The 16583-nt window shown below is 41.2% G+C and overlaps 10 non-coding genes across 10 annotated transcripts; 8 read left to right on the top strand and 2 right to left on the bottom strand.

The window, feature by feature from the left end:
• The first annotated feature begins 6425 nt into the window (after window positions 1–6425).
• Window positions 6426–6507, top strand: TRNAS-GCU (transfer RNA serine (anticodon GCU)). Its single transcript has one exon. It is a non-coding gene; the product is annotated as a tRNA-Ser (tRNA).
• A 1228-nt stretch (window positions 6508–7735) lies between these two features.
• On the top strand, window positions 7736–7817 carry TRNAS-GCU (transfer RNA serine (anticodon GCU)). Its single transcript has one exon. It is a non-coding gene; the product is annotated as a tRNA-Ser (tRNA).
• Window positions 7818–9045: 1228 nt separating this feature from the next.
• Window positions 9046–9127, top strand: TRNAS-GCU (transfer RNA serine (anticodon GCU)). The gene has a single exon. It is a non-coding gene; the product is annotated as a tRNA-Ser (tRNA).
• A 1228-nt stretch (window positions 9128–10355) lies between these two features.
• Window positions 10356–10437, top strand: TRNAS-GCU (transfer RNA serine (anticodon GCU)). Its single transcript has one exon. It is a non-coding gene; the product is annotated as a tRNA-Ser (tRNA).
• Window positions 10438–11660: 1223 nt separating this feature from the next.
• Window positions 11661–11742, top strand: TRNAS-GCU (transfer RNA serine (anticodon GCU)). The gene has a single exon. It is a non-coding gene; the product is annotated as a tRNA-Ser (tRNA).
• A 1228-nt stretch (window positions 11743–12970) lies between these two features.
• TRNAS-GCU (transfer RNA serine (anticodon GCU)) lies at window positions 12971–13052 on the top strand. The gene has a single exon. It is a non-coding gene; the product is annotated as a tRNA-Ser (tRNA).
• A 550-nt stretch (window positions 13053–13602) lies between these two features.
• On the bottom strand, window positions 13603–13676 carry TRNAT-AGU (transfer RNA threonine (anticodon AGU)). Its single transcript has one exon. It is a non-coding gene; the product is annotated as a tRNA-Thr (tRNA).
• Window positions 13677–14259: 583 nt separating this feature from the next.
• Window positions 14260–14341, top strand: TRNAS-GCU (transfer RNA serine (anticodon GCU)). Its single transcript has one exon. It is a non-coding gene; the product is annotated as a tRNA-Ser (tRNA).
• A 571-nt stretch (window positions 14342–14912) lies between these two features.
• Window positions 14913–14986, bottom strand: TRNAT-AGU (transfer RNA threonine (anticodon AGU)). Its single transcript has one exon. It is a non-coding gene; the product is annotated as a tRNA-Thr (tRNA).
• Window positions 14987–15569: 583 nt separating this feature from the next.
• On the top strand, window positions 15570–15651 carry TRNAS-GCU (transfer RNA serine (anticodon GCU)). The gene has a single exon. It is a non-coding gene; the product is annotated as a tRNA-Ser (tRNA).
• Window positions 15652–16583: the final 932 nt, after the last annotated feature.

Genomic DNA, 16583 nt, shown 5'->3' with positions numbered 1-16583 from the left:
TTTCTGCATCTACCTCTGAAAAAATATTGGGCTTCTAGCTGTGTGTGGGACTTGTTCTATTAATCCATCTATACAGACCTCCATCAGGTTGCAAACTGAATATATTTTTTTCTGCATCTACCTCTGAAAAAATATTGGGCTTCTAGCTGTGTGTGGGACTTGTTGTATTAGTCCATCTATACTGACCTCCATCAGGTTGCAAACTGAATATATTTTTTTCTGCATCTACCTCTGAAAAAATATTGGGCTTCTAGCTGTGTGTGGGACTTGTTCTATTAATCCATCTATACAGACCTCCATCAGGTTGCAAACTGAATATATTTTTTTCTACATCTAGCTCTGAAAAAATATTGGGCTTCTAGCTGTGTGTGGGACTTGTTCTATTAATCCATCTATACAGACCTCCATCAGGTTGCAAACTGAATATATTTTTTTCTGCATCTACCTCTGAAAAAATATTGGGCTTCTAGCTGTGTGTGGGACTTGTTGTATTAGTCCATCTATACTGACCTCCATCAGGTTGCAAACTGAATATATTTTTTTCTGCATCTACCTCTGAAAAAATATTGGGCTTCTAGCTGTTTGTGGGACTTGTTCTATTAATCCATCTATACAGACCTCCATCAGGTTGCAAACTGAATATATTTTTTTCTGCATCTACCTCTGAAAAAATATTGGGCTTCTAGCTGTGTGTGGGACTTGTTCTATTAATCCATCTATACAGACCTCCATCAGGTTGCAAACTGAATATATTTTTTTCTGCATCTAGCTCTGAAAAAATATTGGGCTTCTAGCTGTGTGTGGGACTTGTTCTATTAATCCATCTATACAGACCTCCATCAGGTTGCAAACTGAATATATTTTTTTCTGCATCTACCTCTGAAAAAATATTGGGCTTCTAGCTGTGTGTGGGACTTGTTCTATTAATCCATCTATACAGACCTCCATCAGGTTGCAAACTGAATAGAATTTTTTTTTGCATCTAGCTCTGAAAAAATATTTGGCCTTCTAGCAGTGTGTCGGACTTTCTCTATTAGTCCATCTATACTGACCTCCATCAGGTTGCAAATTAAAAATAATTTTTATCTGCATCTACAGTACCTCTGAAAAAATATTTGGGCTTCTAGCTGTTTGTGGGACTTGTTGTATTAGTCCATCTATACTGACCTCCATCTGGTTGCAAACTGAATATATTTTTTCTGCATCTACCTCTGAAAAAATATTGGGCTTCTAGCTGTGTGTGGGACTTGTTCTATTAATCCATCTATACAGACCTCCATCAGGTTGCAAATTGAATATAATTTTTTTCTGCATCTAACCCAGCCAATAGTTTTGGCCTAATACCACAGTTTGGCCACTCAGCTCTGCTCGGTTCCCATCCATTGTTTTTTTGTGCAAACAACTCCAGAGTTGTGAATTAGTTAACCACCAAAATGAGTGGAAAAAGGCCTTAGCTGGTGGAAAGGGGAATAGGCGTTTTGGGAAGGGGAAAAAAGGTTGTGTCCGTGGGGTAGGTGTTAAAGCAACAGTAACATCTGCAGAAGAAAGACCATCTTCCAGCCAAACTAAAATGTCTACTTCTTTTAGCGGACAATGTGATAAGATCCCTTTCTTACGGCCACGCCAATCGCTACAAATTCCAGATGAGGCACAAAAACAGCAGGTGCTTCAACGGATATCAAGTGCTCCTTTAAGTGGGCTCTCCTCCACATCAACTTCAACATCACAAATACTCCAGTCCTCAAAGGTGTCACCCCAATCGCACTTGCTTCCTCACAGCTCCCAAATCTCCAGCTGCCCGTCTGAGTATGTGGTAGAACAGATGGTTGAGTCTGCAGAGCTGTTTACTCATACTATAGCCTGGGAATCAGAGGTCGACTCCAGCGCTTCTGTGAATCCAGACGAGGAAATGATCTGCACTGATGCCCAGAATCTTTATGAGTCGGATCCAGGACCAGACGCAGAAGGTTCTGACCATAATGTAGATCCTCATTCCCAAACTGTAACTCCTGTTGGTGGAGACAATGAGGAAGACGATGATAAGACTCAAATACCTGATTGGAGCGACAACTTTAGTTTTTTGTCAGGGCAGGAACAGGTTGGCTCTGAGGACGACAGGTGTGATAACGCACAGGGTGATGATGATGAGGTTGGAGATCCCACTTACTGTCAACCCACAGTCAGCCAAGAGATGAGGTCAGCAGAGGAGGTGGAGGAAGATGCTAGTGACGACGAGGTCAGGTTGCGCCTTCCTGGACAGAGACGTAGTACTGGAAGCACGTCAACAACTGCATCCTCAAACACAACTCTGCCTCTCACCACAAGTCGTGGTGGCTCTTCAGGTCACATGGGTGCTAAGCCTTGCATAGCCTGGGCATTTTTTCAGATCGATAAAGATGACCCAACTCGTGTTATCTGTAACATTTGTCAGCAAAAGCTAAGTAGAGGCCAAAAAATACATAGTTTGAGTACTTCATGCATGAACCGGCACATGGACATGAAGCATAAGTTGCAGTGGGAAGCTCAGTGTGCTACAATGCGGCCTAGCCGGCCGGGCCAACCACCGTCTGCCATATCTTGTGCATCCGCGGCCTCTTCATCCTCTGTGACTGGGGGGACAGCAGTCACACCTGTTTTGGGGCGCAGACCTGCCACCTCTTTACCCGCAACAGCCAGCGTGATTGGCAGGTCATCATTTTCTTTGGAGGTGGTAACACCAGCTGGTGTTGAGCGCTGTCCGACATCGATAGCACCACCTTTGGATGAAGGCAACCTAACATGTCCGCCTGCATCTTCCTCACAGACCGGCAGTTTGCCGGGGACACCCTTATCAACCCCGTCTAAGCACAATAGCCAGCCCTCGGTCCCTCAGATGTGGACAAGTAAAAGACAATTTCCTCCTAGCCATGAGAAAGCTAAGAGGTTGAATTTCACCATCTGCAAGCTCTTGGCTACAGAAATGCTGCCTTTCCGCCTGGTGGACACAGAGGATTTTCGAGACCTTATGTCCGTCGCAGTGCCCCAGTACCAGATGCCCAGTCGGCACTACTTCTCAAAGAAAGGTGTGCCTGCGCTCCACCAGCATGTCGCACACAACATCACCGCTTCTTTGAGAAACTCTGTGTGTGACAGGGTGCATTTCACCACAAACACTTGGACGAGTAGGCATGGACAGGGGCGTTACATGTCGCTGACTGGGCACTGGGCAACTATGGTGACAGCAGGACAAGGGGCTGCTGTCCAAGTCTTGCCGTCCCCACGAGTTGTGCGTCAATCCTCTTTATGTCAAAGTTCCTCCACTGCTTCTGCCTCCTCAACCTCCTCTCGGTCTTCCACCTGCACCCAAAGCCTGTCTGGTCATGCCACAAGCTTTCTAACTGCGCAGAAGGGATCCTGCACACCTCCTTACTATGCTGGCAGTAGGGCTCAACGTCATCAGGCGGTTTTTACATTGAAATGTCTGGGAAATGTGAGTCACACAGCTGAGGAGTTGTGGTCAGCTCTGGAGAACCAATTTCATGAATGGTTGTCTCCACTGGACCTGAAACCAGGGAAGGCCGTGTGCGACAATGCTGCAAACCTGGGTGCGGCCCTTCGCCGGGGCAATGTCACACACGTGCCTTGTATGGCTCACGTGTTGAACCTGGTTGTCCAGCAACTTTTAGCCCACTATCCCAGACTAGATGGCCTTCTGCAGAGGGCACGGTCGCTGTGTGCTCACTTCCGCCATTCGCATCCCGCAGCTCAGCGACTTACATTTCTACAGAAGTCGTTGGGCCTGCCACTTCACCGGCTAAAATGCGATGTGCCTACCCGGTGGAATTCAACTCTGCACATGTTGCAGCGACTGTGGCAGCACCGACAAGCCCTGGTGCAATACGTTCTGACGTATAGCCTGGGCCAACGAGATTCAGAGGTGGGGCAAATCACGCTGGAGGAGTGGTCTCAGATCAGGGACCTATGCACCCTTCTGCACAGTTTTGAAATGGCGACGAAGATGTTTAGTGCTGACGATGCCATTATCAGCATGACTATTCCGGTGATTTACATGCTGGAGCACATGTTAAACAGAATTCGGAGTCAGGTGGTGGCACAAGAGGAGGTGGAGGAAGTAGAGGAGGAGGAGTTGTATGCGGAAGGGCTAACATCTGCAAGGTCCAGACGGTCGGCAGCACCAAGGCGGCAGGCATGTGAGGGTGGGGGAGATGGTTTTACCAGGGCGCATGGTAGCAGCCAAACTAGTGAGGAAGGTGCAGGAGCCCAGGAAGAGGTGGAGGACGAACTGATGGAAGACTCATCATATGAGGGAGACCTTGATCACATTTCTGTTGTGCGAGGTTGGGGGGAGAGGACAGAGGAAGGAAGCATGATTGTTACCTCGCCACCAACACAACAGGGACTTGGTGCTCCTGGATGCGCAACACACATGAGTGCCTTCTTGCTGCACTACCTGCAACATGACCCTCGAATTGTGAGAATTAGAAATAATTCTGACTACTGGGTTGCCACACTGTTAGATCCCCGGTACAAAAGTAAATTTGCAGAAATTATTCCTGCCATAGAAAGGGATGCACGCATGCAGGAGTATCAGCAGAGACTGTTGCAGAATCTTACATGTGCTTTTCCACAAAATACCAGTGGTGCACGTAGTGAATCTCACAGTTCCAACTTGCCAACCGTGGGACCGTCAAGTGTTCAGCACTCAAACCGTAACAGAACCACAGTATCTGCTGGTAACATCAATTTTGCGGAATCATTTCACCACTTTTTTAGCCCATCCTTTGCAAGGCCACAGGAGACAAGAAGTCTGACACATAGTCAACGCCTAGAGGCGATGGTACAGGAGTATCTCCAAGTAAACATTGAAGCCACGACTGTGTCACTGGACCCTTGCTCTTTTTGGGCTTCCAATCTGGATAAATGGCCGGAGCTAGCCACTTACGCCTTGGAGATCTTGTCATGCCCCGCAGCCAGCGTTCTGTCTGAACGTGTGTTCAGCGCTGCTGGTGGTGTGCTGACAGATAAACGCACGCGGCTCTCCACTGATAATGTAGACAGACTCACGTTCATAAAGATGAACAAATCATGGATCCGAAACGACTTTTCTACCCCTGTGTCATCCTGGGGAGAGTAAAAGCTTGATGATTGGTTAAAATCACCCTACCAACCGTTTTAAGCTTTCAAATTACTAATCATGTTTATCTGTATCTTGGCTGGAAAATAATTTGGGCTTTGTAGCAGTGTGCAGCACTGATTCTATTAGGCCATCTATAATAAGCTCCACCAGATTTAAAATTACTAATCATGTTTATCTGTATCTTGACTGGAAAATAATTTGGGCTTTGTAGCAGTGTGCAGCACTGATCCTATTAGGCCATCTATACTAAAGCTTCACCAGATTTAAAATTAATAATAATTTTTAGCTGCATCTAGCCCAGCTAGTCTAGAAAATAATTTTGAGGCTCCGAGATGCGTAAGTGCCTTCTTGCTGCACTACCTGCAGCATGACCCTCATATTGTCAGAATTCGAAGTAATCATGACTACTGGGTTGCCACACTCTTAGATCCCCCAAACTTTTCGATCAACCTTTTCATTTTAATAAAGACCAAAAAAATGGTCATTTTTGAAATTATAAGCATTAGCAGGTTGTTAGAAACTGAAATCAAACAGTTTTCAACTCAAAACTTTATTCTAGGTGATGTTACATTTTCACATAGGACCCTTTGTTCGAAAGGAGCTTCTGAACTCTCTCGTCCATTGAATTTGTCAGGTTTTGGATGGTTTCTGCTTCAATTGTTTTGCATGAGGACAGAATACCCTCCCAGAGCTGTTGCTTAGATGTGAACTGCCTCCCGCCATCATAGACACTCCTTTTAATGATGCTCCAAAGGTTCTGAATGGGGTACAGGTCAGGGGAGCATGGGGGTCACACCATAAGTTTGTCCCCTTTTATGCCCATATCAGCCAGAGATGCAGATGTTTTATTTGCAGCATGAGATGGTGCATTATCATGCAGAAAAATGATATTGCTGTGAAATACACGGTTCTTCTTCTTGAACCATGGCAGGAAGTGCAAGGGCTTGGGATTTGAAGTTCCATAATTAAATGATCCATCTTTTATCACAGCTGGAAATTGGGACTTGTTTTGCTTCCCAGTCATGAGACAGAATAGACAGATTGAAAGAATGCCACTGCAGTGCCAAAAGTAGAAACAGTTAGGAATGATTGATAAGTTGCTATTAAAACCCTTTGCACTGGTTCATTTCTGATAAGGTTTGTCCTAATCTAACTTTAGACAATAGATACTCTAGGAGATGAGATGAGGCCACACTGCCAAAAGCCTTTATACAATCTTCAGTAAAAACACCCTGACAGCTTAAAATCCTCATGAGATCTTACCTCCTAATTTAAACTTGGTTATGTAGACGAGGTGGTCGAGTGGTTAAGGCGATGGACTGCTACTCCATTGTGCTCTGCATGCATGGGTTTGAATCCCATCCTTGTCGGTATAATCTGCTTCTTTCCCTTTGACAAGATTGGCTTTCATTTTTAGGCAAAATGGTGTATACTTCAAGCATGAAAGTTGATTCTTTTCTCTTTCAAGAAAGATGCTATAGTCCTATCGTCTGGTTTCTACATGTTCATGCAGGCAAGTTGGCTGTGTAGTTAAGATGATATATTAACAATGCAGTTAAGAGATTGAGCTATGCATGCATGGCTTTGAATTCTATCTGTCCTATTTCTTTTCTGATTCTTTTAAGTTTCTAGCTCAAGGTTTTATTTTCTGCCCAAGCAATGAATTCTTCAAACATGAAAGTTTAAATCTTCTACCATTCAAGAAGGCTGCTATCAAACTTTGCTTAGAGAGTCAGATACGTAAGGAGGAGGCATTTCAAAATAGTAAATTAAAATCCACTGGTTATACTTTTTTCATGCTTGATTCCATCTTTATTCCTCTTTAGCACTTATAGCAGATTCTTACTCCCACTATTGCACTATCACAGAGACTTAGCAAAGGCCAATTTGATGTTGTCCCACTATGAGCATAGAAAGCTTCATACTGAGAAGATGAAAAGAAGGCACTGCTGAAATTTGAACTCAGGATCTCCTGTTTACTAGACAGGCACTTTAACCAACTAAGACACAGCACCACAAGCTGGTGAGGATGGGAAAGCCAGGGAAGATTTAGTCACTAATTGATAATTTCAAGTGGTTAATTGAGCAAAACAACATTGAGCTTCAGTTCCATTCCTCGCACAGCAGAAGCATTGAATAAGATATCGCTCTCAGTCATGGCAATTAAGAAACCGAATAATTTTTGAAGAGCATTCTCGAAAAGGACCATGACAAATTTGCAGAATGCGACAGAAGCTGTATCAAGGACAAGGGCTCGGGATTTGAAGTTCCATAATTAAATGATCCATCTTTTATCACAGCTGGAAATTGGGACTTGTTTTGCTTCCCAGTCATGAGACAGAATAGACAGATTGAAAGAATGCCACTGCAGTGCCAAAAGTAGAAACAATTAGGAATGATTGATAAGTTGCTATTAAAACCCTTTGCACTGGTTCATTTCTGATAAGGTTTGTCCTAATCTAACTTTAGACAATAGATACTCTAGGAGATGAGATGAGGCCACACTGCCAAAAGCCTTTATACAATCTTCAGTAAAAACACCCTGACAGCTTAAAATCCTCATGAGATCTTATCTCCTAATTTAAACTTGGTCATGTAGAGGAGGTGGCCGAGTGGTTAAGGCGATGGACTGCTAATCCATTGTGCTCTGCATGCATGGGTTCGAATCCCATCCTCGTCGTCATAATCTGCTTCTTTCCGTTTGACAAGCTTGGCTTTCATTTTAAGGCAAAATGGTGTATACTTCAAGCTTGAAAGTTGATTTTTTTCTCTTTCAAGAAAGCTGCTATAGTCCTATCGTCTGGTTTCTACATGTTCATGCAGGCAAGTTGGCTGTGTAGTTAAGATGATACATTAACAATGCAGTTAAGAGATTGAGCTATGCATGCATGGCTTTGAATTCAATCTGTCCTATTTCTTTTCTGATTCTTTTAAGTTTCCAGCTCAAGGTTTTATTTTCTGAACAAGCAATGAATTCTTCAAACATGTAAGTTTAAATCTTCTACCATTCAAGAAAGCTGCTATCAAACTTTGCTTAGAGAGTCAGATACGTAAGGAGGAGGCATTTCAAAATAGTAAATTAAAATCCACTGGTTTTACTTTTTTCATGCTTGATTCCATCTTTATTCCTCTTTAGCACTTATAGCAGATTCTTACTCCCACTATTGCACTATCACAGAGACTTAGCAAAGCCCAATTTGATGTTGTCCCACTATGAGGATAGAAAGCTTCATACTGAGAAGATGAAAAGAAGGCACTGCTGAAATTTGAACTCAGGATCTCCTGTTTACTAGACAGGCACTTTAACCAACTAAGACACAGCACCACAAGCTGGTGAGGACGGGAAAGCCAGGGAAGATTTAGTCACTAATTGATAATTTCAAGTGGTTAATTGAGCAAAACAACATTGAGCTTCAGTTCCATTCCTCGCACAGCAGAAGCATTGAATAAGATATCGCTCTCAGTCATGGCAATTAAGAAACCGAATAATTTTTGAAGAGCATTCTCGAAAAGGACCATGACAAATTTGAAGAATGCGACAGAAGCTGTATCAAGGACAAGGGCTCGGGATTTGAAGTTCCATAATTAAATGATCCATCTTTTATCACAGCTGGAAATTGGGACTTGTTTTGCTTCCCAGTCATGAGACAGAATAGACAGATTGAAAGAATGCCACTGCAGTGCCAAAAGTAGAAACAATTAGGAATGATTGATAAGTTGCTATTAAAACCCTTTGCACTGGTTCATTTCTGATAAGGTTTGTCCTAATCTAACTTTAGACAATAGATACTCTAGGAGATGAGATGAGGCCACACTGCCAAAAGCCTTTATACAATCTTCAGTAAAAACACCCTGACAGCTTAAAATCCTCATGAGATCTTACCTCCTAATTTAAACTTGGTCATGTAGAGGAGGTGGCCGAGTGGTTAAGGCGATGGACTGCTAATCCATTGTGCTCTGCATGCATGGGTTCGAATCCCATCCTCGTTGTCATAATCTGCTTCTTTCCGTTTGACAAGCTTGGCTTTCATTTTAAGGCAAAATGGTGTATACTTCAAGCTTGAAAGTTGATTTTTTTCTCTTTCAAGAAAGCTGCTATAGTCCTATCGTCTGGTTTCTACATGTTCATGCAGGCAAGTTGGCTGTGTAGTTAAGATGATACATTAACAATGCAGTTAAGAGATTGAGCTATGCATGCATGGCTTTGAATTCAATCTGTCCTATTTCTTTTCTGATTCTTTTAAGTTTCCAGCTCAAGGTTTTATTTTCTGCCCAAGCAATGAATTCTTCAAACATGTAAGTTTAAATCTTCTACCATTCAAGAAAGCTGCTATCAAACTTTGCTTAGAGAGTCAGATACGTAAGGAGGAGGCATTTCAAAATAGTAAATTAAAATCCACTGGTTTTACTTTTTTCATGCTTGATTCCATCTTTATTCCTCTTTAGCACTTATAGCAGATTCTTACTCCCACTATTGCACTATCACAGAGACTTAGCAAAGCCCAATTTGATGTTGTCCCACTATGAGCATAGAAAGCTTCATACTGAGAAGATGAAAAGAAGGCACTGCTGAAATTTGAACTCAGGATCTCCTGTTTACTAGACAGGCACTTTAACCAACTAAGACACAGCACCACAAGCTGGTGAGGACGGGAAAGCCAGGGAAGATTTAGTCACTAATTGATAATTTCAAGTGGTTAATTGAGCAAAACAACATTGAGCTTCAGTTCCATTCCTCGCACAGCAGAAGCATTGAATAAGATATCGCTCTCAGTCATGGCAATTAAGAAACCGAATAATTTTTGAAGAGCATTCTCGAAAAGGACCATGACAAATTTGAAGAATGCGACAGAAGCTGTATCAAGGACAAGGGCTCGGGATTTGAAGTTCCATAATTAAATGATCCATCTTTTATCACAGCTGGAAATTGGGACTTGTTTTGCTTCCCAGTCATGAGACAGAATAGACAGATTGAAAGAATGCCACTGCAGTGCCAAAAGTAGAAACAATTAGGAATGATTGATAAGTTGCTATTAAAACCCTTTGCACTGGTTCATTTCTGATAAGGTTTGTCCTAATCTAACTTTAGACAATAGATACTCTAGGAGATGAGATGAGGCCACACTGCCAAAAGCCTTTATACAATCTTCAGTAAAAACACCCTGACAGCTTAAAATCCTCATGAGATCTTATCTCCTAATTTAAACTTGGTCATGTAGAGGAGGTGGCCGAGTGGTTAAGGCGATGGACTGCTAATCCATTGTGCTCTGCATGCATGGGTTCGAATCCCATCCTCGTTGTCATAATCTGCTTCTTTCCGTTTGACAAGCTTGGCTTTCATTTTAAGGCAAAATGGTGTATACTTCAAGCTTGAAAGTTGATTTTTTTCTCTTTCAAGAAAGCTGCTATAGTCCTATCGTCTGGTTTCTACATGTTCATGCAGGCAAGTTGGCTGTGTAGTTAAGATGATACATTAACAATGCAGTTAAGAGATTGAGCTATGCATGCATGGCTTTGAATTCAATCTGTCCTATTTCTTTTCTGATTCTTTTAAGTTTCCAGCTCAAGGTTTTATTTTCTGCCCAAGCAATGAATTCTTCAAACATGTAAGTTTAAATCTTCTACCATTCAAGAAGGCTGCTATCAAAATTTGCTTAGAGAGTCAGATACGTAAGGAGGAGGCATTTCAAAATAGTAAAATAAAATCCACTGGTTTTACTTTTTTCATGCTTGATTCCATCTTTCTTCCTCTTTAGCACTTATAGCAGATTCTTACTCCCACTATTGCACTATCACAGAGACTTAGCAAAGGCCAATTTGATGTTGTCCCGCTATGAGGATAGAAAGCTTCATACTGAGAAGATGAAAAGAAGGCACTGCTGAAAATTGAACTCAGGATCTACTGTTTACTAGACAGGCGCTTTAACCAACTAAGACACAGCACCACAAGCTGGTGAGATCGGGAAAGCCAGGGAAGATTTAGTCACTAATCGATAATTTCAAGTGGTTAATTGAGCAAAACAACATTGAGCTTCAGTTCCATTCCACGCACAGCAGAAGCATTGAATAAGATGTCGCTCTCAGTCATGGCAATTAAGAAACCGAGTAATTTTTGAAGAGCATTCTCGAAAAGGACCATGACAAATTTGCAGAATGCGACAGAAGCTGTATCAAGGACAAGGGCTTGGGATTTGAAGTTCCATAATTAAATGATCCATCTTTTATCACAGCTGGAAATTGGGACTTGTTTTGCTTCCCAGTCATGAGACAGAATAGACAGATTGAAAGAATGCCACTGCAGTGCCAAAAGTAGAAACAATTAGGAATGATTGATAAGTTGCTATTAAAACCCTTTGCACTGGTTCATTTCTGATAAGGTTTGTCCTAATCTAGCTTTAGACAATAGATACTCTAGGAGATGAGGCCACACTGCCAAAAGCCTTTATACAATCTTCAGTAAAAACACCCTGACAGCTTAAAATCCTCATGAGATCTTACCTCCTAATTTAAACTTGGTCTTGTAGACGAGGTGGCCGAGTGGTTAAGGCGATGGACTGCTAATCCGTTGTGCTCTGCATGCATGGGTTCGAATCCCATCCTCGTCGTCATAATCTGCTTCTTTCTGTTTGACAAGATTGGCTTTCATTTTTAGGCAAAATGGTGTATACTTCAAGCATGAAAGTTGATTCTTTTCTCTTTCAAGAAAGCTGCTATAGTTCTATCGTCTGGTTTCTACATGTTCATGCAGGCAAGTTGGCTGTGTAGTTAAGATGATACATTAACAATGCAGTTAAGAGATTAAGCTATGCATGAATGGCTTTGAATTCAATCTGTCCTATTTCTTTTCTGATTCTTTTAAGTTTCCAGCTCAAGGTTTTATTTTCTGCCCAAGCAATGAATTCTTCAAACATGAAAGTTTAAATCTTCTACCATTCAAGAAGGCTGCTATCAAACTTTGCTTAGAGAGTCAGATACGTAAGGAGGAGGCATTTCAAAATAGTAAAATAAAATCCACTGGTTTTACTTTTTTCATGCTTGATTCCATCTTTCTTCCTCTTTAGCACTTATAGCAGATTCTTACTCCCACTATTGCACTATCACAGAGACTTAGCAAAGGCCAATTTGATGTTGTCCCGCTATGAGGATAGAAAACTTCATACTGAGAAGATGAAAAGAAGGCATTGCTGAGATTTGAACTCAAGATCTCTTGTTTACTAGACAGGTGCTTTAACCAACTAAGCCACAGCAACACAAGCTGGTGTGGACGGGAAAGCCAGGGAAGATTTAGTCACTAATCGATAATTTCAAGTGGTTAATTGAGCAAAACAACATATAGCTTCAGTTCCATTCCACGCACAGCAGAAGCATTGAATAAGATGTCGCTCTCAGTCATGGCAATTAAGAAACCGAGTAATTTTTGAAGAGCATTCTCGAAAAGGACCATGACAAATTTGCAGAATGCGACAGAAGCTGTATCAAGGACAAGGGCTTGGGATTTGAAGTTCCATAATTAAATGATTCATCTTTTATCACAGCTGGAAATTGGGACTTGTTTTGCTTCCCAGTCATGAGACAGAATAGACAGATTGAAAGAATGCCACTGCAGTGCCAAAAGTAGAAACAATTAGGAATGATTGATAAGTTGCTATTAAAACCCTTTGCACTGGTTCATTTCTGATAAGGTTTGTCCTAATCTAAAATTAGACAATAGATACTCTAGGAGATGAGATGAGGCCACACTGCCAAAAGCCTTTATACAATCTTCAGTAAAAACACCCTGACAGCTTAAAATCCTCATGAGATCTTACCTCCTAATTTAATCTTGGTCATGTAGACGAGGTGGCCGAGTGGTTAAGGCGATGGACTGCTAATCCATTGTGCTCTGCATGCATGGGTTCGAATCCCATCCTCGTCGTCATAATCTGCTTCTTTCCGTTTGACAAGATTGGCTTTCATTTTTAGGCAAAATGGTGTATACTTCAAGCATGAAAGTTGATTCTTTTCTCTTTCAAGAAAGCTGCTATAGTCCTATCGTCTGGTTTCTACATGTTCATGCAGGCAAGTTGGCTGTGTAGTTAAGATGATACATTAACAATGCAGTTAAGAGATTGAGCTATGCATGCATGGCTTTGAATTCAAACTGTCCTATTTCTTTTCTGATTCTTTTAAGTTTCCAGCTCAAGGTTTTATTTTCTGCCCAAGCAATGAATTCTTCAAACATGAAAGTTTAAATCTTCTACCATTCAAGAAGGCTGCTATCAAACTTTGCTTAGAGAGTCAGATACGTAAGGAGGAGGCATTTCAAAATAGTAAAATAAAATCCACTCGTTTTACTTTTTTCATGCTTGATTCCATCTTTCTTCCTCTTTAGCACTTATAGCAGATTCTTACTCCCACTATTGCACTATCACAGAGAATTATCCCAATATGAAGATAGAAAACTTAATACTGAGAAGATGAAAAGAAGGCACTGCTGAGATTTGAACTCAAGATCTCCTGTTTACTAGACAGACGCTTTAACCAACTAAGCCACAGCACCACAAGCTGGTGAGGACGGGAAAGCCAGGGAAGATTTAGTCACTAATCGATAATTTCAAGTGGTTAATTGAGCAAAACAACATTGAGCTTCAGTTCCATTCCACGCACAGCAGAAGCATTGAATAAGATGTCGCTCTCAGTCATGGCAATTAAGAAACCGAGTATTTTTTGAAGAGCATTCTCGAAAAGGACCATGACAAATTTGCAGAATGCGACAGAACCTGTATCGAGAACAAGGGCTTGGGATTTGAAGTTCCATAATTAAATGATCCATCTTTTATCACAGCTGGAAATTGGGACTTGTTTTGCTTTCCAGTCATGAGACAGAATAGACAGATTGAAAGAATGCCACTGCAGTGCCAAAAGTAGAAACACTTAGGAATGATTGATAAGTTGCTATTAAAACCCTTTGCACTGGTTCATTTCTGATAAGGTTTGTCCTAATCTAACTTTAGACAATAGATACTCTAGGAGATGAGATGAGGCCACACTGCCAAAAGCCTTTATACAATCTTCAGTAAAAACACCCTGACAGCTTAAAATCCTCATGAGATCTTACCTCCTAATTTAAACTTGGTCATGTAGACGAGGTGGCCGAGTGGTTAAGGCGATGGACTGCTAATCCATTGTGCTCTGCATGCATGGGTTCGAATCCCATCCTCGTCATCGTAATCTGCTTCTTTCCGTTTGACAAGATTGGCTTTCATTTTTAGGCAAAATGGTGTATACTTCAAGCATGAAAGTTGATTCTTTTCTCTTTCAAGAAAGCTGCTATAGTCCTATCGTCTGGTTTCTACATGTTCATGCAGGCAAGTTGGCTGTGTAGTTAAGATGATACATTAACAATGCAGTTAAGAGATTGAGCTATGCATGCATGGCTTTGAATTCAATCTGTCCTATTTCTTTTCTGATTCTTTTAAGTTTCCAGCTCAAGGTTTTATTTTCTGCCCAAGCAATGAATTCTTCAAACATGAAAGTTTAAATCTTCTACCATTCAAGAAGGCTGCTATCAAACTTTGCTTAGAGAGTCAGATACGTAAGGAGGAGACATTTCAAAATAGTAAAATAAAATCCACTGGTTTTACTTTTTTCATGCTTGATTCCATCTTTCTTCCTCTTTAGCACTTATAGCAGATTTTTACTCCCACTATTGCACTATCACAGAGACTTAGCAAAGGCCAATTTGATGTTGTTCCACTATGAGGATAGAAAGCTTCATACTGAGAAGATGAAAAGAAGGCACTGCTGAAATTTGAACTCAGGATCTCCTGTTTACTAGACAGGCACTTTAACCAACTAAGCCACAGCACCACAAGCTGGTGAGGACGGGAAAGCCAGGGAAGATTTAGTCACTAATCGATAATTTCAAGTGGTTAATTGAGTAAAACAACATTGAGCTTCAGTTCCATTCCACGCACAGCAGAAGCATTGAATAAGATGTCGCTCTCAGTCATGGCAATTAAGAAACCGAGTATTTTTTGAAGAGCATTCTCGAAAAGGACCATGACAAATTTGCAGAATGCGACAGAAGCTGTATCGAGAACAAGGGCTTGGGATTTGAAGTTCCATAATTAAATGATCCATCTTTTATCACAGCTGGAAATTGGGACTTGTTTTGCTTCCCAGTCATGAGACAGAATAGACAGATTGAAAGAATGCCACTGCAGTGCCAAAAGTAGAAACAATTAGGAATGATTGATAAGTTGCTATTAAAACCCTTTGCACTGGTTCATTTCTGATAAGGTTTGTCCTAATCTAACTTTAGACAATAGATACTCTATGAGATGAGATGAGGCCACACTGCCAAAAGCCTTTATACAATCTTCAGTAAAAACACCCTGACAGCTTAAAATCCTCATGAGATCTTACCTCCTAATATAAACTTGGTCATGTAGACGAGGTGGCCGAGTGGTTAAGGCGATAGACTGCTAATCCATTGTGCTCTGCATGCATGTGTTCAAATCCCATCCTCGTCGTCATAATCTGCTTCTTTCTGTTTGACAAGATTGGCTTTCATTTTAAGGCAAAATGGTGTATACTTCAAGCATGAAAGTTGATTCTTTTCTCTTTCAAGAAAGCTGCTATAGTCCTATCGTCTGGTTTCTACATGTTCATGCAGGCAAGTTGGCTGTGTAGTTAAGATGATACATTAACAATGCAGTTAAGAGATTGAGCTATGCATGCATGGCTTTGAATTCAATCTGTCCTATTTCTTTTCTGATTCTTTTAAGTTTCCAGCTCAAGGTTTTATTTTCTGCCCAAGCAATGAATTCTTCAAACATGAAAGTTTAAATCTTCTACCATTCAAGAAGGCTGCTATCAAACTTTGCTTAGAGAGTCAGATACGTAAGGAGGAGGCATTTCAAAATAGTAAAATAAAATCCACTGGTTTTACTTTTTTCATGCTTGATTCCATCTTTCTTCCTCTTTAGCACTTATAGCAGATTCTTACTCCCACTATTGCACTATCACAGAGACTTAGCAAAGGCCAATTTGATGTTGTCCCACTATGAGGATAGAAAGCTTCATACTGAGAAGATGAAAAGAAGGCACTGCTGAAATTTGAACTCAGGATCTCCTGTTTACTAGACAGGCACTTTAACCAACTAAGACAAAGCACCACAAGCTGGTGAAGACGGGAAAGCCAGGAAAGATTTAGTCACTAATCGATAATTTCAAGTGGTTAATTGAGCAAAACAACATTGAGCTTCAGTTCCATTCCACGCACAGCAGAAGCATTGAATAAGATGTCGCTCTCAGTCATGGCAATTAAGAAACCGAGTATTTTTTGAAGAGCATTCTCGAAAAGGACCATGACAAATTTGCAGAATGCGACAGAAGCTGTATCAAGGACAAGGGCTTGGGATTTGAAGTTCCATAATTAAATGATCCATCTTTTATCACAGCT

This window comes from Phyllobates terribilis, unplaced genomic scaffold, assembly GCF_046119375.1.
Source record: "Phyllobates terribilis strain yellow unplaced genomic scaffold, ASM4611937v1 Scaffold_9__5_contigs__length_417890890, whole genome shotgun sequence".
Lineage (NCBI taxonomy): Eukaryota > Metazoa > Chordata > Amphibia > Anura > Dendrobatidae > Phyllobates > Phyllobates terribilis.
The sequence above is the reverse complement of the archived record's forward strand: the minus strand, read 5'-3'. Positions and strand labels throughout refer to the sequence as shown.